Genomic DNA, 25806 nt, shown 5'->3' with positions numbered 1-25806 from the left:
GTAATGCCATAATGTGCTAGTACGCATTGCATATTAGCACATTATGAGAGACTTGTGCTGAAAACGAAGCCCTCCATCAGTACGTCGACACCGCTGCAGAGGTTTCCATCTTCACCCGGTATTCCTTCCGGGCTTGTAGCCTCCAGCTAGAATTAGTGGTTGGGGGTGCGTTGACATCACTCTCACACATGCACGCAGGCGCCGCTGTTAACAGCACAGGCTCTGAAGGTCCAGCGCGGTATACCAGACCTTCAGAGCGCAAACACCGGTGAAGTCACTGGCTGCATGCACTCTGAATATCTCCTCAACAGTGCAAGTTTAGGAGATATTCACTGTATTTACAGGTAAGCCTTATCTATAGGTATAAGTGGTATAACGGAGTTAACCACATTAGGAACCATAGTATGCATCTCAAAACTCAGAGTGACATCAGTCCTAAACTGTAGCTGTTCCGCTACTTTAAAAAAAAAAATAATGAAAATCCACGTGTGTGTGTGTGTGTGTGTGTGTGTGTGTGTGTGTGTGTGTGTGTGTGTGTGTGTGTGTGTGTGTGTGTGTGTGTGTGTGTGTGTGTGTGTGTGTCAATAATAAAAAATAAAAAAATTACATTTTTTTTTTATACAAGCCATATTGTAAGTTATTAAAAATTACCTTTCCTTTTCAAATCGGCAGAGTTGTCATTTTCTGTAAAAGCCAATGCAATATGGCAACTTGGAGGCATTCCATACACCATTGGTGCAGAACACCCCCAGAAATGTAATTTCCTGCTTGTGTTATTGGATCATTGATTTTCCCCAGAAGTTTGCACAAAGATACAAGCCATATTTTAGGGTATCCTCTGACAAAAGTAACATTTATGGCGAGATACTCCCAAAAGGGCTAATTACTTCTAAAGGAACGCAGACCCTGCATTTTCTTCATTAGAACACTGCAAATGCATTAGCTTATTAATGAAAAAGCCACTCCCATTCAAATTCACGCTGCAAAAAAACAGTGTTTTCTTCAAAAGCAGAAATAGGAAGGGTTCTGCTGCAAACTTTGTTAAAAATGAGTTCCAGCATCTAAGAAAAAAAAATAAAAAATTTAAAGTCAGCAGAAACAAAATAATGTAGTTGCTGACTTTTATTATAAGGACACTCACCTGTTCAGGGATCGCACAATGTTATCCCCCTCCAGAAACCGATTCGTACATCGGTTTGGGTGCAGGTGTAAGCATTGCAACTAAGGGTTTGGTTTGGTTTGGTATGTGAAAATGTAAAGACTACAAGAACTAACAGCCTTTAGGGCCGAGGGCTGAGGGCGGAGGGCTTGTAGTTCTCAATGAACTACCAGGGCGCTTCCTGTCGGAGTGTAACTGCCTGCCAATACGAGGTATGAGCAGATGGCTTACACAGACTGTCAGCAAAAATCCTGCATTGCACCCACGATCTGTAGGCTCATAGTAAGTGAAAGAAGTGCATTTATTATTTACAAAAAGGTGACCTTATCCTTTAGAACACTAAGAAAAAATGACTGGCATGCCTATAGCAGACAGGAGATTTATACCAGCTAGGACTGCTCATAGGCGGCCTAGTGCCTAGTGTCCTACTCCTGTAAGTGGCATTATAAACCTATAGTCAAGAATGTAGAGAAGCCGTATGGCAATGAACGCAAGGCAGTCGCAGATTTTTACATGTACTGTATGACAAAACTGTCAGAAATGGCCTGGTGGGCAAGTGGTTAAAATCACTACAATGTATATTACCCAGAGGAGATTGATTTTTTTTTTCCCCTCAACATAAATAGGATTTTTGTACTCACTGTAAAATCCCTTTCTCTGTAATTCACCGACAGACACAGCTCCTCTCTGTAACCAAATGGGTTTGTTAGCCTGCCACTAGGAGAACTAGGCAAAATTATAACACAATACACAGAATTGTCAGTACCGCCCAGGGGGCGGACCCTGTGCTAACAACCCTCCCTGCTGCCCCAGCAGCCTCAGTACGTCAACAAGCAGTATAACGTAGAAAAAAGGAGGAGGGGTGGGTGCTGTGTCGGTCAGTGAATTACAGAGAAAAGGATTTTACAGCGAGTACAAAAATCCTATTTTCTCTTATATGCACCGACCGACACAGCTCCTCTCTGTAACTAAATGGGACGTCCCCAAGCAGTGCCAAAAGAGGGGAGGGGGAAAAAACAGCATTAAAAAAAAAAAAAAAAAAAAAAAAAAAAATTAATTCACCATGGCAAGTGGGAACTAGTGAAACTAAACCCACAAAAAAAACAGCACTGTACAAAAAAAACACACACACCGCCATATAACCAGGTATTCTCAACAGGAGAGATCCCTAACACTGCAACCTTTTTGCGGAAGTAATGCAACAGTGCATTAACAAACAGTACTGCGTTTTTATCAAAAAAACAGGAAAGAAATCTCAATTGCAACTACACGGCCGCCTGCAAAACTTTGCGGCCAAAACAGGCATCAGCCGATGCACTGACGTCTACCTCAGACAACCAGGTCGCCGCCTTACACATCTGAGCGAGCGACGCTTGGTGTCAAAAGGCCCAAGACGTTTGATTGCCCTTGTAGAGTGGGCCGTGACCGGAAAGGGGGAGTACATGCCCCTTCAAGGCATAGGCTTGTACTACAATCTGTCTGATCCACCTGGAAATGGTGGCAGATGAGACCGCCATACCCTTCTTTGGACCAGCCACCCAAACAAACAGCGAGTCTGACTTCCGAAAGGGAGCTGTGGCACACAAATACACTTTTAGAGCCCTAACCAAGTCGAGAGCGTGAAGGCCACCTCTTTGGGGTGCTTTGACTTAGGACACAATGATGGTAATACAATGTCCTCATTGATATGAAAAGCCAAGACCACCTTCGGTAGAAAAGACCACCTTATCCCTGAGGATGACCAGATAAGGCGACTTGCAGGACAAGGCCGCCAATTCCGAAACCCTCCTGGCTGATGTGATAGCCACTAGAAAGACCACTTTCTGTGAAAGGGTCAACAAGGGAATCTCCCGGATATTCTCAAACGGCGGCTTTTGAAGCGCCAACACCAGGTTCAAATCCCACGGAGGTAACGGTCTGACGCATCTGCCCACGGATCTCTCGTCCTGGACACGAATTTCGGCACCTTCCGATTGAGACGGGAGGCCAATAGATCCACATCTGGTGTGCCCCATTTCAGGTAAAGCAACCTGAATATCTCCGGATGCAATGCCCATTCTCCTGGGTCCAGCATCTGTCGACTCAGATAGTCCACCTGCCAATTTTCCAGCCCCGGGATGTAAATGGCAGACAGGGCCAGAACGTGTCACTTTGCCCACCGAAGTATATGAGCGACCTCCGAGCAGCGGCTGAGCTTCTTGTTCCCCCTTGGTGATTTATGTACGCCACAGCCATGGCGTCTGACTGTATTCTGATCGGACGCCCTTGAAGACACATCGACCATGTGTCGGGGCACAGCCTGATCACTCTCAATTCGAGCAGATTGATCGGCAACTCGGATTCTTCCGTCCACAAGAGGCCCTGCGCCAACTGAATCCCTATCACTCCACCCCAGCCGGATAGACTGGCGTCCGTAGTGATCCCCGTCCATTTCAGAAGAAGGAACGATTTTGCGGACTGAATCACCGGGGACCTCAGCCACTAGATCAGGGAGTCCCTGACTGCCTGGCTCACCTGAATCTGCCAATCCAGGGACAACGGAGATTTGTCCCATTTTGCAAAAATTTCCTTCTGCAGGACTCTAGTTTGGAACTGGACATAAGGTACTGCCTCAAAAGGAGGCTACCATGAGTCCCAGTAATCCCATGCAAAAGCGGAGCGACGACCACTTGCTGTTCATCAGTAGTCTGACCGCAGATCTGAGAGTCTGCAATTTGTCTGAAGGGAGAAAGAAAGACTCTCGCTTCCCTGGTGTCCAATAGTAAACCTAGGTACTCCAGACGCTGGGTCGGTACAATCACAGACTTCATTAGGTTCAACAGCCACCCAAATTCTCGCAGGGTCTGCATGGTGATCGTCACATCCTCCTCTAATTCGGAGGCGGAAGATGCTCTCAGGAGGAGATCGTCTAGGTAACCCACAAATCGCGATCCAGCATTGTCGCAGCAACACCAATACTGGAGCCAGTACTTTGGTAAAGACTCGGGGGGGCTGATGCCAGGCCAAAAGGAAGAGCCACAAACTGGTAGTGGGCTTCCCCGACTGCCAAACACAGAAATTTTTGATGCCGAAGGCATATGGGTATGTACAGGTACACATTCTGGATGTCCAAGGACGCCAGGGAGTCCCCTTGATGGAGTGCAGCGACTACTGAGCGAACTGATTCCATGCTGAACCTCTGCACTTTTACAAAGTGATTGAGGGCTTTTAAGTCCAAGATCTGACATACCCCTTCCTTCTTGGGAACCACAAACAGATTTGAGTAGAACCCCTGGAAGCGTTCCGATTCCGGAACTGGTACAATCACCCCGATTCAGCAAGTCCCTCACCGCCCCTAACAGGGCCTCCCGGTGAACCTGGGATGCAGGTATGCTGGAGGGGAAGAATCTGTTTGGCGGCCAAGAGAGAAACTATCTTGTAGCCTGTGGAAATCAGGTCGAAGACCCATTGGTCGGATAACCGGGAGGTCCACCAGGCTGCAAACTCCCGAGGGCGACCCCCAACCTTCACGTGGTAGCACTTTTGTTCGCAGGTTTGCGGTTCCAGGGACGCTTTTGACCATCCGTGGGCATCCTGTCGGGCTGGGGACGTTTTGTCGAAGCACCGGGCGGACGAAAAAGCCACTTGTGAGCGGAAAGAGGGGGCCCTTGCTTGCGGCGTGGCTCCTTAGCCTTCCTGGCCTGTGGGAGTAGTATACTCTTACCACCCATGGCATTTTTAATAAATGTCATCTAACGAGGCTCCAAAGAGCTGGTCGCCAAGGAAGGGAAGATCCGTCAGGGCTTTCTTGGATGCCTGGTCAGCAGACCAGCATTTTAGCCAGATCAGGCACCTCAGCGGACACTGAAGCCCTGGATAACAGAGGGAGAGTATCCAGGGCCACGTCACAAACGTACTTAAGGCCTTGCACCAATTGGTCTGCTAGTTCCACGCAGACAGGGGAGGCCTGTTGCTCTCCCAATTCACGGTGCAAAAGTTCTGCCCACTCAGTCCGTGGCTGCAATACCAGTGCGGATGCCATTACAGGTCGCACGGCTGACCCCACAACCGTAAACAAGGAACGAGCCACCACCAGGCCTTCCAGTCCGAGGGATCCTTGAATGCAGGAGTCCCCTCAACCGGGAGCGTGGTTACTTTATTTAAGCTAGATACTGGGGGGTCCACGACCGGAGGAGCCGACCATTTCTTGAGAAGGCTTTCCTCAAAGGGGGTAATGCACCGCCATGTTTTTGGGGACCAAAAAGGTCCTTTGCGGCTGACCCCATTCCCTGTAGATGAACTTGTCAAAATAAGTCTAATACGGGAACACCTTAGGTGAACGTGCTGGCTTGCGGGACCCAAAAGGGACCGATACATCAGCAGAGGGATCTGCTGGCTCCTGGATCTTCAGGGTATCACGCACAGCTGTGATAAGTGCTCCAACCAGCGCCTTGTCGCACCCGGATGGGGAATCATCCTCGCTGCCCGAATGGTCCTGGTCAGCCTTGTCTGATAGATTAGAGCAGGGGTCACCAGCCGCAGCAGGGCCCGAGTCTGCATCAAAGCTCTCCCCAGAGGACGGGGGGGGGGGGGGGGGGCAGGGGCCTTTTACGCGCACCTTTCCTTCTACGCACCGCCTCCATTTTTGCAACAAAAGAGTTAAGGACCGCCTTCAGGATGTCCATGGGCACAGCGCTATCTGCAGGTGAACCCGGTTGCAATAGCCTGGTTTTCGGGGGAAGAAACACCAGTTTCTGAAGCCATGCTGACCCTACCCCGTCTGCCACCCGAAAGCGGACTTAGGACAGTGAAGGTCCCACCCTCCTGCTGCCGCCTGGGGGGGGGGGTTCCTAGCGCCAGACTCACCACCCTGGGGCGTTCTGTGATGGTTACCAGCCATGCCTGTAGTCTCCAAGAGGTTACCCAAGTGCAGAGTGAAGAAACTGTCGGCAGCAGCTGTAGAAAAGGAGCGGTGAAATGATCTGCAGAGCTTGCACCAGCATTCAGGAAATGGCCATCCAGTGTCCTGTATACACAGGATACACAGGAAACACAGGATACACAGGATACACAGGATACACAGGATACACAGGATACACAGGATACACAGGATACACAGGATACACAGGATACACAGGATACACAGGATACACAGGATACACAGGAAACACAGGAAACACAGGAAACACAGGAAACACAGGAAACACAGGAAACACAGGAAACACAGGAAACACAGGAAACACAGGAAACACAGGAAACACAGGAAACACAGGAAACAGCATGTGATAGCACATGGTATGCTGTCACAAGAGAGCTGCGGTGAAAAAGAGCACTCAGGCTTCAATAAAATGGCCGCTAATGCTACCAATAGAAAAATCTCATAGAAAATGGGCGCTGAGGCTCACAAGGGGAACCTGCTCTGCCCCCATCCAAAATGGCCGCCGGACAGCGCCATGCGGTGACAAGAGAAATCATAGAACAGCGCTGCCTCCAGAAAAAATACCTCCACAAACACCTTTTTGGGACCACCCACACCGGGACCATCGCTAGCCGCACAGACCCCCTACAGGTGAGAGACCCAGCGATCCCCATACACACCTTGTCAGCAGCACATGCAGCCGGGGGGGGGGGGGGGGGGGGGAGGAGGGAAGATAGGGACGTGGGAGAGAAGAGGAGGTGAGGTGGCTGCCGAATCGACCCCCCAGGGAATGCCCAGCTGCTCAACGCCCCGAAGCAGGGAGAGCCGTACTTACCAGTCCTGAAGAGTTGGGAGACATTCCATCACAGACCCACTCCTGCGCAGTTACCGGGTGGCTGCTGGCCTCGGTATACTGTGATCCAGACATCAGTAGCCCGGTCATATGTATACCCCGGAGCATTGAAGCTCACCAACCACCTCTGGAGCTGAGGTATGTCGTGGCCTGCTGAGCCTTAGCTGCGACCTGCACACGCTCAATGGCCAGACTGGGGGGGGAGGGGGGGACTACATACAAAGATAACTCAACCAGCCTGTCACCCAGCCAACAGTTGATAGAAGCTTACAGGATCTTTCATCTTGCGCAAAAGTATAAATCCTGCATCAAAAAAATGGACCAAAGGGTCCACAGGGTTCCTAGGTCATTCTCCTTCACTAGGCAAAATAAAACTGAGGCTGCTGGGGCAGCAGGGAGGGTTGTTAGCACAGGGTCCGCCCCCTGGGCGGTACTGACAATTCTGTGTATTGTGTTACAATTTTGCCTAGTTCTCCTAGTGGCAGGCTAACAAACCCATTTAGTTACAGAGAGGAGCTGTGTCGGTCGGTGAATATAAGACAAAGTGAAATTACTCCAAAGTATAACTAAAGGCAAAACTTTTTTTTTTTCGTTTTGGTTAGAATGGAGAGGGATTACATCATCTGTCAGTTTTTATTGCGGTCTGTGATCCTGTTAGAGATTCACCCTCTCAATTTTTCCTGTTTACCCTAATCATGGGCTGCACATTGGTGTAGTGGTTAGCACTTTCGCCTAGCAGCAAAAGGGCCGATGGCTCGAATCTCAACCACAACACTACCTGCCTGGAGTTTTCATGTTCTCCCTAAACCATGTGTGGGTTTCCTCCGGGTACCTTGGGTTTCCTCCCATACCCCAAAAGACATGCTGGTAGATTAATTGGACCCTGTCCAAACTGACCCTAGTATTTATGGATTTAGGTTAGTTAGGGACCTTAGATTGTAAGCTCCTTGAGGGCAAGGACTGATGTGAATGTACAATGTATATGTGCACATGCGCGGGAGTGACGTCATCGCGGCTTCGCCGAATGACAGCGGCGGAGCTGCGCGACCCCACCAACAAGATGGATGCGGCGGACTACAGGGGACAGCGGCGACTTCGCTGGCTCCTGTGTCAGGTAAGTGACACATAATGGGCTACTATGCGATGCATAGTAGTCCATTATGCTTTGCCTTTGCAGGGAATGAAAGAGGAAGTAAACTCATCAGGGTTTACTTCCTCTTTAACCAGGAACAAGGTTTAAATGCATCTATTAGCCAGTGGCTCAGCATCTGGCAGAACTTGTGCATGAATGTTTTTGAGTGGAATTATCGAGTGTAAAAAAAAAAAAAAAAAAAAAGAAGAAGAAGGACAAACACACTAAAGCTATGCATAATTAATATCAATTAAGCCAAGAGTTAGCTCAAACAATTAAATCAGTTGTTGACAGTACATAATCAGATTAAGAGTCCAACTGAACTTTAAAATGTAAATTAATGAAATAACTAGAGGGTGTAAGGAAAACAGGATTTCACAGCTACTCTCAGATTAGACAATGGCAAATAAAGTAATAGGACAGCCCAACATAAACCCATCCATTCCCATGATGCTTCAGTTTTGTAACTAGGAATAGTAGGAGTGGAACATAAGGAAAGGCAGATGGGACCCATGTCTGCCAATGAACTCCAAGAAAAGGATTTTATGGCAAATACAAATAAAAAAAGGGGGGGGGGATTTGGATAAGCCCCTGGGTTGTACAGTAGGCTTGTAACGTTAAGTGATTGGACAGTTTTCTGTGAAATATTTGAGTTTTAAAGGGAGGTAATATAGCAACAGGTAATATAGCAACAGGTTCACCGATGCTGGGGCACAAAAGCTGTTGCATGGAATAGGGTGCAGGCTGATTATTCAGAGGCCCCGACATGCCCCCAAGCAATAAATAAGAGGGGTAGGCAAGAGCTAACCAAACAGAAATGTATCAACAGGCCCAACAACCACCATGGATCAATAGACCCAAAATTACAGTGCCACTGCAATAACCTTGAGATATAAACTGCATCCAAAGATTGGACATATACCTTGCAAAACTTTGAAAAGGTATAAATAGATGACCAGATAGCCTTATACAGGAATGGTAGCAGAAAACTCAGGAAACATTCATTGATCTGGCGGAGTGGGCGCATAAAAGCACAGGAGTTTTGACCTTTAAGCCTAGTACATAGAGGCCGAATGACGGGCAGCATTGGCGGGTTCAATAGAAACGAGCCAACATTCGGCCCATGTGTACCAAAGTCAGGCCGGCTTCTGTCGAAGGGGCATGACCAAATAAAAGGTCGGCCGATCAGCTCCAGATATACGCTCTCAGCCAATGGCTGAGATGCTGACCAGAGGGTTCTGGCGGGGGGGGGGTTGGGGTGGCATCACTCTGTCAGAACACAATAGAACAGCAGGGGAAATTGCTGTATTAATGTTGGATAGTTCCTACAGCGGCTCCTCCTGAGGAGTCAGTTTTTTTTTCCGTTCAGCACTTATGGGTTGAACAGAAAAAAATACTAGTGTATATTAGACTTTAAAAAGTTAAGCTCTAGTGATCAACTACTTGATCCAGTGAACAATGGTTGATTTGGAAGAAGGGTGTCCCTCAGGCGGTTCTAAGGCACAAATAGGGAGTCGTCCTTCCTGACAGAAGCTATTCTTTTGAGGTAGACTGATGGCTCTGACTACATCCATGTAATGAAGAGCAATTTAAAGTAGGGCACAAATATTGGGTTTAAAGACAAGGACTACCTTGTCATATTGGGCACAAAGACAAGGACCTACCCCGCCGGCACTGCTGGCAAGGTAGCTGCTTTCCCTGAGGGCACCCGTGCAGGCTCACTCCCAAGTGCCACTGCTGCATCCATTAACACAGACAGTGATACTCGGCCTTGTCCCCCCCCCCACCATGTCACTGGATTTGATTGACAGCAACTAGATCGGATCATACTCAGGTAAGAGGAAACAAAAAAAAAAAAGGGGGGGGGGTTGGTTCCCTGCCGCACGGACGGTTTTTCACTTTAAAAAGGCATGAAAGCAATTGTAAAGCTTTGTTTTTTTATCATGTCACACTTACCTGCTCTGTGCAAAGCCCTTGCACAGAGCAGCCCCAAACCTCTGTGGTCCCTCGGCAGTGCTCATGGCTTCTCCTCTTCAAGTGAGCCAACGGAAAGCAGCTTACCATGGGGCAATCGTGCGGGCATGCTCCCAAGACCCGCTGCTGCATCCATTGACACAGACAGTGGGACTTGTGCGCCGCTCCCCCCCCCCAATCACTAAATATGATTGGCTCCAGCTGCTATCAATCTATCCAGCGAGGACCCGACTGGAGCTGCTGTGCTCGTTCCATTCACTGGAAAGAGCAGGCTCAGGTAAGAGGGAAAAAAAAAAAAAAGAGACTTTTTTCAGTTTAATGCATAAAAAAATAAAAAAAAGAAGGTGGTGAAGAACTGAGGGTTTACAGCTCCTTTAAGGCGAAAAAACCTTGAGCCTTTAGCCCTGGCTCAAGGGGGGGTCCAGAGTTGTATAGCGGTTTTGATTCCTCTGAGTTCAAAGATGTTGATTGGGAGCTTAGATTTCACTGATGAATATGTTCCCTAGACTGAGGGATGAGAGCCTAAAAGACTGGCATCCGTTATTGCTTTCCAAGGATAAAGGAAAGACGAACATCCCTATTTTTAAGGATGGGATGGAAATCCACCAAAATTAGAGTTACTTGCTTGGCTGGATGTGAGCATGGGTTGAGAAAAGCATGCTTGTTCTAGGCCAACAAGATGTTGCTTGAGCAGCCTTGAATGGAAATGAATGAATGTAACAGCTTCCAAGGAAGCTACTAGGAGACCTAGACCCTTTATGGAGAACCAAACTGAAAAGGTGGTTCTTTGACTTTAATTCCCAAGCCTGAGTTCTGAGAGAGCGTGAGAATTTTCTTCTCAGGAAGGAAAACTTTTGCATGGGATTTATCCAGGATCAGACTTAGGTATTCCAGGTGAAAAGGCTGCAGATTTTTTTAAAACAGATTACTCAACTGAAGACCTAAAGCACCTGGACTTGGCCTGTGGAAATTTGCAGATAGCTGGGAGGGAGAGGAGTCCTTCAGAAGGAGGTCGTCTGGTCAGCCTGTGACCTGGCTGCCATGAAAAGGGCAAGAAGACTTGAATACTAACATAGCAGGAAATAGGCTAAAAGGCAGTGTGGCAAACTGGAAAATGATTGTCTTGGATTGCAAAGCTGAGGTGGCTAAACAGGAAGATGCAGATAAACCTCTTGGAGATCTGCAGATGCCAGATATTCCCCAGTCTCAGAAAGGCAATAACCAACCTTTTGAACGCCATCTCAAATTTTGGAATTTGAAGGAATTTGTTGAGGGTTTTATTTTGGCCCAGAATAGGACAAATACCCACCCATTGGGCCTTGGTACGTGAACATACCGCCAGTTTGAGACCCCTGTCCTAGAACAAGGGGTGGTTCAGGGCATTCTGCAAATTTGATTGTCCTTGGGCAGCTTGTGGATGGTCTGAGACCACTAAAGGGGTAGAGTTCTGAACTCTAATTTGTATCTCTTTGAAATCACAGGTTTGGGATGTCTGTGACCCAGAGAAGCAATTTGCAATGGATGTCCACCCACTCTAGGAGTGATGGTGCCTTTTCGATGTGAATACGTATCTCTGAAAGACTTGGTAGGCTGTGTGGTCTTAGTAGAGCAAATGGGTGCTCTGCTTCTTGAAGAGGTTGAGGCTTCAAAGTAGGGGAGTCTTGGAATCTTCCACTATAAAAGATACCTTCCCTTTTAATGAATTTGTCAAGTGCCTCATCAAAAAAAAAAAAAGAAAGGGGGGGGGAGGGAAGTTCCACCTTGCGCTGTGATTGACCAGAGCCCGCAAACCCAGAAGTAACATTCCGGAGACACGTTGCCCGCCCCAGCGGTGTACGGGGACCACTGCAACAGATGCATACTAGCTCTTTTTTTTGGGGGGGGGGGGGTTAATTTTTGTCTTCTAGAGTTTACAAGCACTTTAAGATTCTGCAATATAGCTGATCATTGCCTAGTCCAGTTAATGCAATTTGAAATACATAAATACAGTGATACAGTGAGGGTAAAAAGTTTTTGATCCACTGCTGATCCTGTACAATTGCCCACTGAAAAAGAAATGATCAATCTTTTTTAAATTTGAATCGTAGGTTTTATTTTAACAGCAAGACAGAATAACAAAATGTTATCCAGAAAGGAAAAAACGCATTTAAAAAAAATCATACATTGATTTGCAATTTAATTTGTGAAATAAGTATTTCATCCCCTATCAGCAAGATTTCTGGCTCCCAAATGCCTTCTATACAGGTTTGCCAGCACTGCCAAGAAGGATGGCTCTCTGACAGGGAAAGACCACAACGATATATACAGGGTAAGGGTGAAAGGCCACATACCTATGAAACTTATATCTAAGGACTATCAAAGGGCCCCGGTGGAAGCTTATACTTTGACCCCGTTTTCATATATAACCCGTCCCTGCTTTTTGTCTCAAACATTTATGGTCTGCGACCAGCTTTTGGGGGAACCTCTGTGGGATACCTACTTTTGGCTTGGAGGTAGTGTCGGAGATCTCCATTTGACGCCATCCTTTGCAGGGACACTCATAATTTCTGTTGGAACAATTCAACCAAGCATTGCACCATTTACTCTAGCCTACTTTGACAAGTATCTGAATATACATTCTCCTAATAAGTACCCCTGACGAAAGGCTTGAACCTGAAATGCGTTGGTAACAGAGTGTTTCCGGACACACGATATATACTTTGTATGCTTGCATTGATTCCATTTGTTTTTGTTTGGATTTTATCAGATCAACACATCTGTGATTGATCTTTTTTATATGCATCAATAAATTTGTTTTTACGCTCAATGGTGGTGGTGTTGCCGTTAAAATCCCAATTTAGGGGGCATCTTTTTCTATACAGGCAACAAGCCGAGATCTCCTAACCTCAGCTTCTTACATGTATAAAAGACACCTGTCCACAGAAGCAAATCAGATTCCAATCTCTCCACCATGGCCAAGACGAAAGACCTGTCCAAGGATGTCAAGGACAAGATTGTAGACCTACACAAGGCCAGAATAAGCTACAAGACCATCACCAAGCATTGATGAGAGGGGGGCAGTTGGTGCAATTATTCGCAAATGGAAGAAACATAAAATAACTATCAATCTCCCTCAGCTGTGGGAGTTAAAATGATCATAAGGCCTCTTCACACGGCCGATCCTTTCAGCTCCACCTGTTAGTTTTTCAGGCGGACCTGAACGGATGCTCCATAGAGATCTATGGAGCATCGGATGTCTGCGGTGACATGTACGCTGACATCCGACTCGCTCCGAAAAAGTGCGACGGAGGAAAAAAAAATCTACTTTTCCATCCATCATCGGATTGGATGACGGCGGTCCGTTGTCACCCGATCTCCCATAGGGGAGAGCGGCGCTCTGACAGATCCGTCCCTGCACAGTGTGCGGAGACAGACCTGTCATCTTCCTGCTTAGCGGGGATCGATGGTGCGATCCCCGATGAGCAAGCAAATGTCCATGGGGCGGATCATCACTGATCTGCCCCATGTGAAAGATCCCCAAGAACAGTGAAGAATCAGCCCAGAACTACCCGGGAGAATCTTGTCAATCTCAAGGTAGCTGGGACCATAGTCACCAAAACAATTGGTAACACTACGCCATGAAAAACTAAAATCATTCACCCGCAAGGTCCCTCTGCTCAACAAAGCACATGTACGGGGGGGGGGGGGAGGGGGGGAGGAGGAGGAGGGCTGCCACTGACCCCAAGAACACCATCAAACATGGGAGGTGGAAACATTATGTTTGGGGGTGTTTTTCTGCTAAGGGGACAAGGCAACTTCACTGCATCAGAAAGACAATGGACAGGGCCATGTACCGCCAAATCTTGGGTGAGAACCTCCTTCTCTAAGCCAAGGCATTGTAAATGGATCGTGGATAGGTATTTCAGCATAACAATGACCCAAAACACATGGCCAAGGAAACCAATGAATGGCTCAAGAAGAAGCACATTAAGGTTCCGGAGTTTCCTGGCCAGTCTCCAGACCTTAATCCCATATAGAAATATGTGGAGGGAGCTGTTGGTTCGAGTTATCAACCAGCCTCGAAACCTTAATGAATTGGAGGATCTGCAAAGGAGGAGTGGGACAAAATTCCTCCTGAGATATGAGCAAACCTGGTGGCCAACTACAAGAATCATCTGACCACTGGTTGCCAACAAGGGTTTTGCCACCAAGTACTAAGTCATGTTTTGCAAAGGGGTCAAATAACCATTTCAGTCATTAAAATGTAAATCAATTTATAAAAAACTTTTTTGAAATGCGTTTTTTCTGGATTTTTTTGTTGTTATTCTGTCTCACTGTTAAAATAAACCTACCATTAAAATTATAGACTGATTATTTCTTTGTCAGTGGGCAAACATACAAAATCAGCACCAAATATTTTTTCCCCTCACTGCAACTGGCTGCACAACTGGGCCTGTAAGAGTAAAGAGATGCTGTAAAGCAGGGGTAGGCAACCGGGGACCCTCCAGCTGTTGTGGAACTACATTTCCTATGAGGCACTGTAAGGCTGGCAGTTACAACTATTCTACAGCATGATGGGACTTGTAGTTCTGCAAAGGCTGGAGGGTCCCAGGTTGCCTACCCCTGCTTTAAAGCACCAAGCTTATTAGCAGCACCTTTCGATAAGGGACAGTTTACATCAGGGGTGGCCAACCTTTTGAAGAGTGAGGGCCACTTAAGCGAATTGGTAACTGGTCACGGGCCACAATGAGTGGAGCCGGAGTATGACCGGGCCTACTCTATGGGCCCTCTGATCCAATCCGATACGCCCAGATAGAAGGGGCAGATCCCTTTCTACTTTTTTTTTTAGATAGGCAAGTGTAAACAGACACAAGTCCGTTTACATCTGCTGCTCCATAGAGGTGAATAGTAAGTCTGATTGGGTCAGACCAATCGTGTGAAAGGGGCCTAAGGCTGCTTTCACACTGATACGCTGCGATTTGCCCAAACCGCAGGTGCAGTGCAGTGAACCTGTGGATTTTCTGCAGGTTAGCTGCACTTTGCCCGTAAACTTCTATTATAGCCTGAAGGTTTGGCGCACTTTCTGAAGGCGCAACAAACACGCAGGTAATAACAGAAGTATATGGCTCAATGCAGGTAACCCGCAGCTGCACTGCACCTGTGGATCAGTTTGAAAGCAGCCCAGTAACCACTGCAAAATATCCATATATACTGTGAATTTAGTAGTAAACTTACCTTTATTTACCGTCTTCCATTCTGGTATTGCTGGCTGTTGCTGTCCTAGGTGGAGTGCATTTGGTATCACTCCGCCTGTGACAGGAGCGGACACTATACAGAAAGCATTGGCTTATGTGACTCTGCTCCGCAGCCACTTGCTTGCACTTCCAGCAGCTTCATTCACAAAACTGCTGTTCTGGGATGGCGGGACAGCAACCTGTGATCTGGGCTTGCCAACCTGCCATCTTAGAGCAGGAGGTCGAGGGCCACATTAGAGGGCTCCGTGGGCCACATCATGGAAAAGTAACCCGGGTACGTTCCAGGTGCTTTTACTTTAGATTCTGAGGGAGGAAAATCAGGCGTGGTAATGTCAAGGCATCTGCAGAGATGAGCATATCCAACATAGCAAATATGTTGCTTGACAAGCACAAAAATGTCCAGAGGGGAGAAATCTTCCAAAGCCTACTCTAACACTGCCTCCAGGTCTTCATTCCCTTCCACATCTGCTTCAAGGCTGGGCATATTGAGATATCGAGCTCTGGCTGGAGAAAAGGTCTGTCGTTTGGGGCTCTGAGCAGTGATGGCTGTATTAAAGCCATTAGTTGACTAAGTTGTGACATGGTTGCAGAAAATATGCTTTTGTACAGTAGGCCACTTGAGCAAGAATCCAATGCAGAGGCCAGTACTAAAACTGAGTACAAGGGAAGCATTGTCTTTCTGAGGTTGAGCGTTATGTGGGCCATCAGCAGAGAAAAGGTTTGTCTGAGGTTTTGCTGTGACTTTCACCTGGTTTCCACCATATCTAAAGGGTGATAGTATTCCCCTCATGGCTACTCACAATGTAGGGTACCCATGTCTGAGATGAGAATACCGCTACCCAGTTATAGACCGCCCTGTAGCTAATAGTGTTTTGCAAAGGCTTAGTGCATGGAAAAAAAAAAAAAAAAAAAAAAAGGTGTATATGGCTCCCCACTGCCTCAGCAAATCCAGTGAGAAAACATGCGTTAAGGTAAAAAATGTTTAAAAAGGGGTAAAAAGTGTTTAGGCAAAATAACCTATTAAGTCCTCATGGTGAAATGTCATGGAGAATCGTTTGAGTTCCTTATAATGACTAGTCGGAAATGGCGGTTAAAGGATCACTAAAGGCATTTTTAAAAAAAAATAACAAACATGTTATACTTAACTCCATTGTGCAGCTCATTTTGCAGAGTGGCCCCCGAACCTGCTCTTCTGGGATCCCTCGGCGGCTGTCTCGGCTCTCTCCCACAAGGACTCCACAACTTAATGCGAGCACCCTCACATGATGTGGAGTGCTTGCGGGCGCGCTCCCGTGATGCAGCTGGCGGCTGTAGCCGCTCACTGTATCACTCGGCCCTGCCCCTGGCGCGCCGCGTTATTGGATGTGATTGACAGCAGCATGAGCCAATGGCTGCGCTGCTTTCAATCCATCCACTCTAGCCAGTCAATGGACAGGGTGAGCGGCGAAGAGAATGTCGGGGGCAAGCGCGGGACTTTCGAGGGGTCAGGTAAGGAAAAAAAAAAAAAAAGGGGGGGGTAGGGGTATTGGGGGAGCCGGCATTGTCAGATGTTTTCACCTTAATGCATAGAATGCATTAAGGTGAAAACTTACCTTTACAACCCCTTTAAGTGCACAATCCACGGTATGATTGCATAATGGTGCACAAAAGCTGTGCATCAGGTACATGCTCTGCAGTGGTTGATTTCTTTTTAGACTTTTTTTAAATTGCATTGATGTGTGGCAGTGTTGCTGTGCTTAAACTGCATAGCAATAAAATGTATGCCGGCATCATTTTACCACAACACTCACCAACAGCACAGGGGTAATAGCACAGAGTTCCGAGGTCGGTACTACCTAACACAAGTAACGCAAGGCCCACTTAAAAAGAGAGGAAGGTTTGAAAATAAAGGGGTCAGTCAGTTGATTTACTAAAACTGGAGAGTGCAAAATATGGTGCAGCTCTGCATAGAAACCAATCAGTTTCAAGGTTTTGCCAAAGCTTAAATTGAACAAGCTGAAGTTAGAAGCCGACTGGCTATCATGCACACTTGCACCAGATTTTTCATGCTTCTGTTTTAGTAAATATACCTAAGCTGTAAAGGCAGCCATATGAGTATATACTATTTTTATACATTTTTTAAAACAAAGCTAGGGTTAGGCTGGAATTGAACAATAAATGGTGATGCCCATTCATTCCACTGCCATGATGTGAATGCAGCCTTACTTTGGAGAGATCGCCTTTCACTTCGTATTATGCCTTTGGGACAGGAAGTGACGGGTAATCTCTATAAATGGTAGACTAAGTAAAAAGGGAGAAGTAGAGCCGGAGCTTTTTTTTGGTCCTACGTCTCCTATGCATCAGGAGTGCAGTTTGTACTGCACTCTTGTGACCAGTTTCCAGCCAATAGCAGGCTAAAGCCCGCTGGCAGCTGAAGTTACTCAACTGTTCCAGGCTTTGGAGCGATCCTGACTTTACAGTCGGGATCCCCCTGATCCCTGGACAGGTAGCTGGATGAGCCTCTCAGTGTACCGCCAGTGAGCATTCACTGTTCATCACCAGCTCTCTGCTCAGAGCAAAACAGGGAAGCAGCAAGCAATCAGCAGTCTTTGAATGCTCAGTTCTCATTAGAGTCAGCGGGAGATCAATGCTGTTTTCACCTGGGTGAGTATAAGGGTCCTTTCACACATTTTCATGGCTTGCCCAGTAGGGATCAAGCCGTTGATCCCTGCTGAGCTGGCGGATGACAGGTCAGTCTCTGCTCACTATGCAGAGATGGACCTGTCAGAGCACCGCTCTCCTCTATGGGGATTGGATGAAAACAGATCCACCTGTCCATTTTCATCCAATAGACGGATGGAAAAATAGGGTTTACATCCGTATGGATTTAGTGGAGTGGACCGGATGTCAGCAGACGTGTCACCGCCGACATCCATCGATCCAAAAAAAAAGGAAATGAAAAACTGAAAAACTGACAGGAAGACCTGAATGGTCCACATGTGTGAAAGAGCCCTTAATGTTTGTTCGTTTTTTAAACAAACTTCTTTTTATAAGGCCTTTTAAAAAAAAAAAAATAATTGGATAGAATGGAGTGGAATTAAAACATTTGTTGATCGCAGTCTCTATCCACTTTAACATATCTTTGACTAGTTTACCTCCAACACTTTCCCAAGAGTGAAAGTGAAAGGAAATTCCAAAATTGGGTTGTCACCAGAACAGAAATAGGAGGAAAACCCTTCCAAAGGGGACACTGGTTTTGGTGACAACCAGAGATCCACTAACTTTGGAGGGACTTTCACTTCCTGTTTTAGCCATCAAACAGCAGAAGGGAATTTTTCCCAAACTGACAGGTGGTATAATTCTCTTTTGCCCTATCCAAAACGGGAAGAAAAATAAGTTTTGCTTTTAGGTCTACTTTAAACCTTTAGATAAGCTTTCAATTTTGACTGTTCCCATACTTCCCACCAACAAGGTAAGTCTGGATGTAGGCAAGTAACCACTCGACATCTAAGCACAAAACACGTACATGACCTGACAAAATTGTGCATATAATTAGGGTTACATTGAAGATCAACAGGCCAATTACACAGCTTCCAAATGTCACCATCCTACTGGCGGGCTATTCATTGCTAACTGACTTCTACGGGCCTGTCAACACACCCTGCGCGGCTGCCACACATGACTATTCAACTAATAAACCATCAACAGACACAAAGGACATGCTCTACATACGGTGTTGTCTGGATCTCTTCCTGACGTCAAGCCGAATTCAGTGACGTCCACCGCAGACACAAAACCCAATTCTACCGCCTGAACCGAACCCGCCCTACCAGGCCCTATTACAGACGTCACCAATCGTCTGCCATTCAGCTTACGCGAAAAGAAAAAAATCCAAGAGAAGCCAATCAGTGTGTACCTTGTACAAAGAGAGGAAGAAGGAGGTGGTATCACGTCACATTGCTGAGATTGCGGGCGTGTAGAGAGAGTGGGGGGGGGGGTAATAGACATTTTGGAGGAGAATGATAGGTAGAGACCATATAAGGAAGAATAATTGTCAAGTCATTCGTTTTACAGGCTATAGTTAGTGTAGTGTTGTTGTTTCAGCTTGTTAGAAGGGAGTAATGTGTATGCAGTTGTTTTGTGAACTCCGAGTGTAGACGGGTACACTTATACGCGCAATAAAAAGCATGCCTTTACGATACTTGCAGCAATTTAAAGACCTTGAACCTCGTCTCAACACTGCGAGACAAACCCGCTAATTTGTGTCATTCTAACCCATTTGTATGCATTATTTTTTCTTATTCCAATTTTGCCCAATTTCTGTTTTTTGACGGAGTGGGGTTAGAGACTTTGTCATGCTTTCACTGTGTCCTGATTCGTGATTAACCACTTCCCATCTGTGATATTTATGTCACTCTGCTCCAACATGTAAAAATCCCCCAAAAATTTTCAGGTGCTATTTTTTAGCGCTGTAGTGCCTGAAAAACGCTGGCAGTGTTGAAAGGGTTCTTACTCAGAACTCCAAACATATATATTTTTTTAGCAAAGACCCTAGGTAATAAAATGGCGGTCATTGCAACTTTTAATGTCACACTGTATTTGCGCAGTGATTTTTTTTCAAACTCTTTTTTTTGGGAAAAAAAGATTATGAGTTAAGAAAAAAAATAACAGTAAAGTTGACCCATTTCAATTTTTTTTTTTTGTATAATTTTACAGGTTACATGTTTAGAGTTACAGAAGAGGTATTGGTATAGAATTGTTGCCGATATCTTACATGTGTGATTTGAACGCCGTTTGCATATGTGGGTGCGACTTACGTATGCGCTTGCTTCTGTGTGCAGGGACGGGGGCATTTTACATTTTTTTTTCTTTTTTATTCTTTATTTTACTTTTATTGTTTTATTTTTACACTTTATTTAAAAAAAATAATGGAAAATTGTATCATACTTTTCGTAATTTTCCTTTCCTGGTGCCTATCCATGGCAGCATACCTGTGATAGTCCTGAGAGTCCTCCCCTCAGGATAGTTAATAGCTTATAAAAATGACCACTATGTCCCCCCCTAGCATTCTCCCATTATATCGAATACCAAGGGAGGGTATATATGCTGCCATGGATAGGCATCAGGAAAGGAAAATTACGGTAAGTATGATGCAATTTTCCATTTTCCTGGTGCCTCCATGGCAGCATACCTGTGATACAATAAATAGTTAAAACAAGGGTGGGTAATGCTTCCAAGAAAAGTGAACAGTTATTTTTTGTAGCGTTTTATATTTAAATCCGGAAGGCATAACGTTTTAAGACTCTGGAGATGTCCAACTCTTGTAGCGTTCCAGACTGAGGATCTGTAAAAGTAGGTAGTGCCCAAGCTTCGGCCAGAGTGGCCCGAGTAGCTACTTTTGGGACAAAGCCTTGTACTGTTCATAACTCCACTCTGTCCGGGAAAAAGGTTATGTGTTTTTTCTCTGCTCCCAAGGCTTGTAGCTCTGACGCTCTTCTTCCTGGGGTTATAGCTACTAGGAACACCATTTTCAGGGTTGGGTTCCAGAGTGAGGCGGTTTCCAATGGAACAAAGAGTTGGGTCATTAAACGTTCCAGAACCAAAGGCAGGTCCCAGGCTGGAAAGGGACGTTTCAGTGTGGAAGAATTCTTTTGACCACCTTAAAAAAATTGAACAAGGAGTGCCTCTTCTGCCCATTCTTTCTGGGTGCTTGCAGAAATAGCTGCCACTTGGACCTTTAACGAGCTTAGACTTAGTCCCAGGTCTAGACCAGCCTGCAAAAACTCCAAGATTACTGTAGTGGAGGGCCTAGCTGGGTCTGACCGTCTGATGCCCGCAAACTGTATAAACTTATTCCATATCTTAGAGTAGATGGAATTTGTAGAAGGCTTTCTAGCTTTTAACAGAGTTGAAATCACCTCCGCTGAACAGAATAGGGATCTGAACTTTTCCTGCTCAAGATCCAAACATGCAAGTTCAACTTGTGTGGAGCCGGATGTACAAACTTCCCTTGTGAGAGTAATTGCGGTAATATTGGAATCTTGAACGGTGCACATATACTGAGGCTCATTGCCCAGGGAAACCACGGCCTTTTCGGCCAATAAGGAAGAATCACCACCACCCTGACTGGCTCCTGCGTCAAACGGGACAGAAACCTCAAAATCTAGGGCCTGGGAGGAAATGCATACGCCGTTTTGAAATGCCAAGGGCTTGATAGAGCATCCACCACTTCCGCCCTGGGATGAGGTAGGCAGGACAGGAATCTTGGCAACTTCGCATTCGTCAGGGAGGCGAACAGGTCTACCTCTGGAGGCCACTGTAAGTTCATGATCCACCTGAACACCATTGGGTGCAGAGACCACTCGTTGCTGTCTTGGAAACACCGAGATAGGTGATCCGCTTGCTGATTTAGATGGTGTGGGAGGTAGACCGCCTTCAAATCCACCAGATTCCTCTCTGCCCATAATATGATAGGCTCCACTTCTCTCAACAGTGACCTGCTGTGAGTTCCACCCTGTCGTTGTGTGTATGCAACTGCAGCCCTGTTGTCTACCTGGACTAGAACTTGCTTCTGCCAAAGATGGTCTCTCAGATTCACTAGTGTCAGATAGATTGCTTGAAGTTTCAAAACATTGGAGACTATTCCTTCCGTGGGGACATTCCACCTTCCTTGCAGCTCTAGGTGGTCGCAGTGTGCTCCCCACCCCATCGAACTGACATCTGTGGTAAGAATGGTCCAGGAGGGACACTGCAGGAGGCGCAGTTTCGAAATAGTGTCTTCCCTCGTCCACCAAAGCAGGGCCCTTTTCATGGCTTTCGAGATCACTATCCTTTGACAAAGTGATTTCCTCTTCCACTGTATCAAAAAACCCCATTGAAAAGTCCTCAAATGCCAATGCGCCCAGGGTGCCATCGGTATGCAGGCTGACATGGTCCCTATCAGACTAAAGCAACCCGACACTGACAAGTGAGAGAGTGTTCTTACATGACGCATCTTCTGGATGATCGCTGTCACCTTCTGGGGGGGAAGACATACTATCCCCTCCTTGGTGTCAAAGAGAGCACCGAGGTAAACCATCACTTGAGTTTGGATTAGGACACTCTTTCCCGTGTTTATTAACCATCCAAATTCTCTCAGGGAGGACACAAGGATCTGGCTATGAATCATCAGCTGGTCCTGACTGTGTGCTAGCAGTAGGATGTCATCCAAAAAATGGAAAACACAAAGCCCCTTCTCCCTGAGGGGTGCCAACACTGCAATTAATACTTTTGAGAACGTCCTCAGCGAGGTGCAAAGGCTAAAATGTAGGCACTGAATTTGGACATGTGTAGAGCCCACTGCTACTCTCAGAAACTTCTGGAAGTACGGACACATGTAAGTAAACGTCATGCAAATCCACTGAGATCATCCAGTCCCCTGGTTGAACTGTCTGGATGATTGTCTGTAAGGATTCCATTTTGAAAGACTCTAAATGAATGAATCAGTTTAGTTTCTTCAGATCCACTACCGGTCTCCACTCTCCACTCTTTTTGGGGGTAAGAAAGAGAGGAGAGTAGAAACCTGTGACTCACTCGGAGGGAGGGACATGGGTCACAGCCTGCTGAATCAGTAGAAATATTTCTGCAGGGCTTCTGCTTTTTGGGGCCAAGAAGGGATTCTTGTTGGAACGAACGAGTCCTGAGGTGGTCAGTTTTGAAATGTCCGAATCTGACCGTTGACACCACCCATGGGTCTTTGCACTTGTGCAAGCAGACTTCTGTGAATCTCCTCAACCTGGCCCCTACCGGAGGGACGGCTAGATTGTCAAAAGGGCTTTGCCCCCTCCTGAGCATTGGGAAGACCTCTCTGCTTGTTCACTTTCAAAAATGAGGCCTGAGTGCTTCTCCAATTATTTTTGGAATCTATTTTGCCGAAAGCTTGTGGAATTTTTATATCTGGCCCACTTATATTTGGAAGACACCACCCAAGAGCGCCTCACTCTTCGGTCTTGGGGAAATAACCCCGATTTCCCTCCAGACACTCTCGATATTGCTTTCTCCATCCTCTCACCGAAGAGAGCTTTCCCATCAAACTGAATTTTACACCAATTTTGTGTGGATGTCCTGTCGGCCGCCCATGGCTTCAGCCATAATGCTCTCTTGTGTCAGGGCTGGCTTAGCCCTTCCTCCTCTGGGCTGGCCGCTCAGCTGTCGGCTAATTACCTGCTCTCTTCTCTTTCCACAGTCACCAGCTGTTCCCGATGATGCTCGTCTGACCTGCCTATTTACCCGATCTGGCTACTGGACTCTGGCTATCCTTGACTATGCTTTTTTCTATTTACCTTTTTATTTTTATTAATAAGTGTGATTTGATTGTACTTCTGTCTCAGTCTGTTTCATGGTTTCTGACAGTACGCGAAGGCCATGAATTCAGAAGATACAATCAATCCACTTGTTGGTAATATTTTTTCCAGATTGGATGAGCAAGATCACTGCATGGATCAGTTTGCCCTGGCGTTACAAACGCTCCTGAATCGCACGGCTCACCTGGAATCCCCCACGGTGGCTGCTCTGGTACAACCTGAGTCGCAGGCCGTCCCTGCTGCTGTGCCAGTCTCTGTGCAGGCACCCGCCTCGAGTATTACCTCTATAAGAGGTATGTCTGGTTCTGCTCCGCTTCCCCAGCGATTTGGGGGTGATCCAGTTCAATGCAGAGGGTTTCTCAATCAGGTTGAGATATACTTCGAAATGCTGTCCCAGGCGTTTCCCACAGACAGAAGCAAAGTAGGTTTCATAATATCTTTGCTTTCTGAGAGAGCCTTGGCCTGGGCTAACCCTCTATGGGAGATGCAAAAACCTATTGTCTTGAGGTACCCTCAGTTTGTGGCCTCCTTTAAGAGGGTTTTTGACGTTACCACACGCTCCGCTTCTGCTGCCAAGTGCCTCATGTCCATCAGAGTACGAGAACTGTTGCCGACTACGCCATTGAATTCCGTACTCTGGCAGCAGAGGTTGCTTGGAACAATGAGGCCCTCGTGGCTGCTTTTTCTCATGGTCTCTCGGATTCCATCAAGGATGAGATAGCAGCCCGAGATATACCCACTGAGCTGGAGAGCTTGATCTCGTTTGCCATCCTCATTGACTCCAGACTCAGAGAAAGACTATCTCTTAAGGAGCGCTTGCGGAAGTCACCTGTACGTTTGTGTCATGGTTATGCAATAGTTTCTCTGCTTACCTGTTCCCATGTGTTCATCTAGAGACCAGCCGACCCTCACCTGTCTGCTTTTGTAATCCATACTCTGGCATGGCTCCACCCTAGCTCCTATCAGGGAGCTCTATATTAACCTGTGCACTGCAGGCTAATGCTGCTGATCAACCTTTGTGTGTTAGCTTCCTGTTACCTGCCGTGTGCTCTTCTGTTGGTCTGTTACCGACTTTGGCGTGTCCTTGACTATCCCTGTTTGTCTGTGATCCTGACCTTTTGGCGTGTCCCTGACTATTCCTGTCTGCTTGTGGCTCCGACCTTGGCTTTGTCCCTCACTATCCCTATCCTCCTGTTGCCTACTGTGGGTGTGAGCTGGGGGACCCTGGGAGTCGTGACCTGGAGCCAGTTGCAGCCAAGTCCATCCTCACCACTAGAGGTGCTGGTGAACACCTGCTGGCTCTTAGACTCCGCGCCCCAGGCAATCTTACGCTCTAACCCCAGTGGGATCTGTCTCCTGTCTGCAGCAGTCAATCATAGGGGTCCACAACCTTGCAGTGCACTCCTGATCCCTACGGTGTGCAACTGTCACCTCGCCTCAAGGTGACCTGACAGTTTTCCTCTGAGCTTTGTACTCCCACCCATGCCTCCCTCACCTCCCATGCCTCCTGGTACCGAGTTGGTCAGTGAAGATGAACCCATGCACCTGGGCTTCACACGTCTCTCTGAGGATGAGAGAGCCTTTAGGAGGAGAGAGAGATTGTGCCTTTTATTGTGGCCACGAGGTCACTTTTTGAAGTCTTGTCCTACCCGTCCAGGGAATGCCCGAACCTTGAGGTCCTGTCATGGACAGGTCTTAGGTGGCGTTGTTTAGTCCCCAGTTATCCAGAAGGATAAGCCCCTGGTTTCAGTTACCCTTTCTTGGGCTGAGTCGTCCATCGAGATACAGGCTCTAATCGACTCTGGGGCTGCAGGCCTGTTCATTGACGCTGCATTTGTTTCACAGCACTCGATTCCGCTGCAGCTGTGTGACACTCCACTTGCCGTTGAGGCTCTTGATGGGAGACCATTACAGCCTGCCCATGTGACTCATGAGATGGTTCCGTTGTCCACGGCCGTAGGGGCTCTTCACCATGAGATAATCCAATTCCAAGTTATTTCCTCACCCAGGTTTCCGCTGGTTATTGGTTATCCTTGGTTACAGAGGCACAACCCCTCTTTTGATTGGGTCCGTGCTGAGGTTCTCTCCTGGTCACTACAATGCAGTGAGACATGCTTCCTGAAGGTATCCAAGGTCCTGTGCACCGCTTCACTCCCCTCCCTGCCGGAGGAGTACGTCATTTTGGCAATGTCTTTGATAAAGGTCAAGCCGGTAGTTTGCCTCCACACCGGCCTTA

The 25806-nt window shown here is 46.9% G+C and overlaps 1 protein-coding gene across 5 annotated transcripts in view; it reads right to left on the bottom strand.

Annotated features, from left to right (window-relative positions):
- LOC143997550 (catenin delta-1-like) overlaps positions 1 to 19100 on the bottom strand; it is a 575442-nt gene extending 556342 nt beyond the window's left edge. For 4 of the 5 annotated variants that reach the window (XM_077493212.1, XM_077493213.1, XM_077493214.1 and 1 more), the window contains exon 1: positions 18961 to 19100. The gene's annotated coding sequence lies outside the window, so the exon portion shown is untranslated. The remainder of the gene's footprint in view (positions 1 to 18960) is intronic. The other variant, XM_077493217.1, reaches the window with a different exon arrangement.
- Between the last annotated feature and the right edge of the window lie 6706 nt (positions 19101 to 25806).

The sequence above is a fragment of the Lithobates pipiens genome, unplaced genomic scaffold (assembly GCF_037356315.1).
Source record: "Lithobates pipiens isolate NorthernLeopardFrog02 unplaced genomic scaffold, aLitPip1_a1.2 Scaffold_19, whole genome shotgun sequence".
In the NCBI taxonomy this organism is placed as follows: domain Eukaryota; kingdom Metazoa; phylum Chordata; class Amphibia; order Anura; family Ranidae; genus Lithobates; species Lithobates pipiens.
The sequence above is the reverse complement of the archived record's forward strand: the minus strand, read 5'-3'. Positions and strand labels throughout refer to the sequence as shown.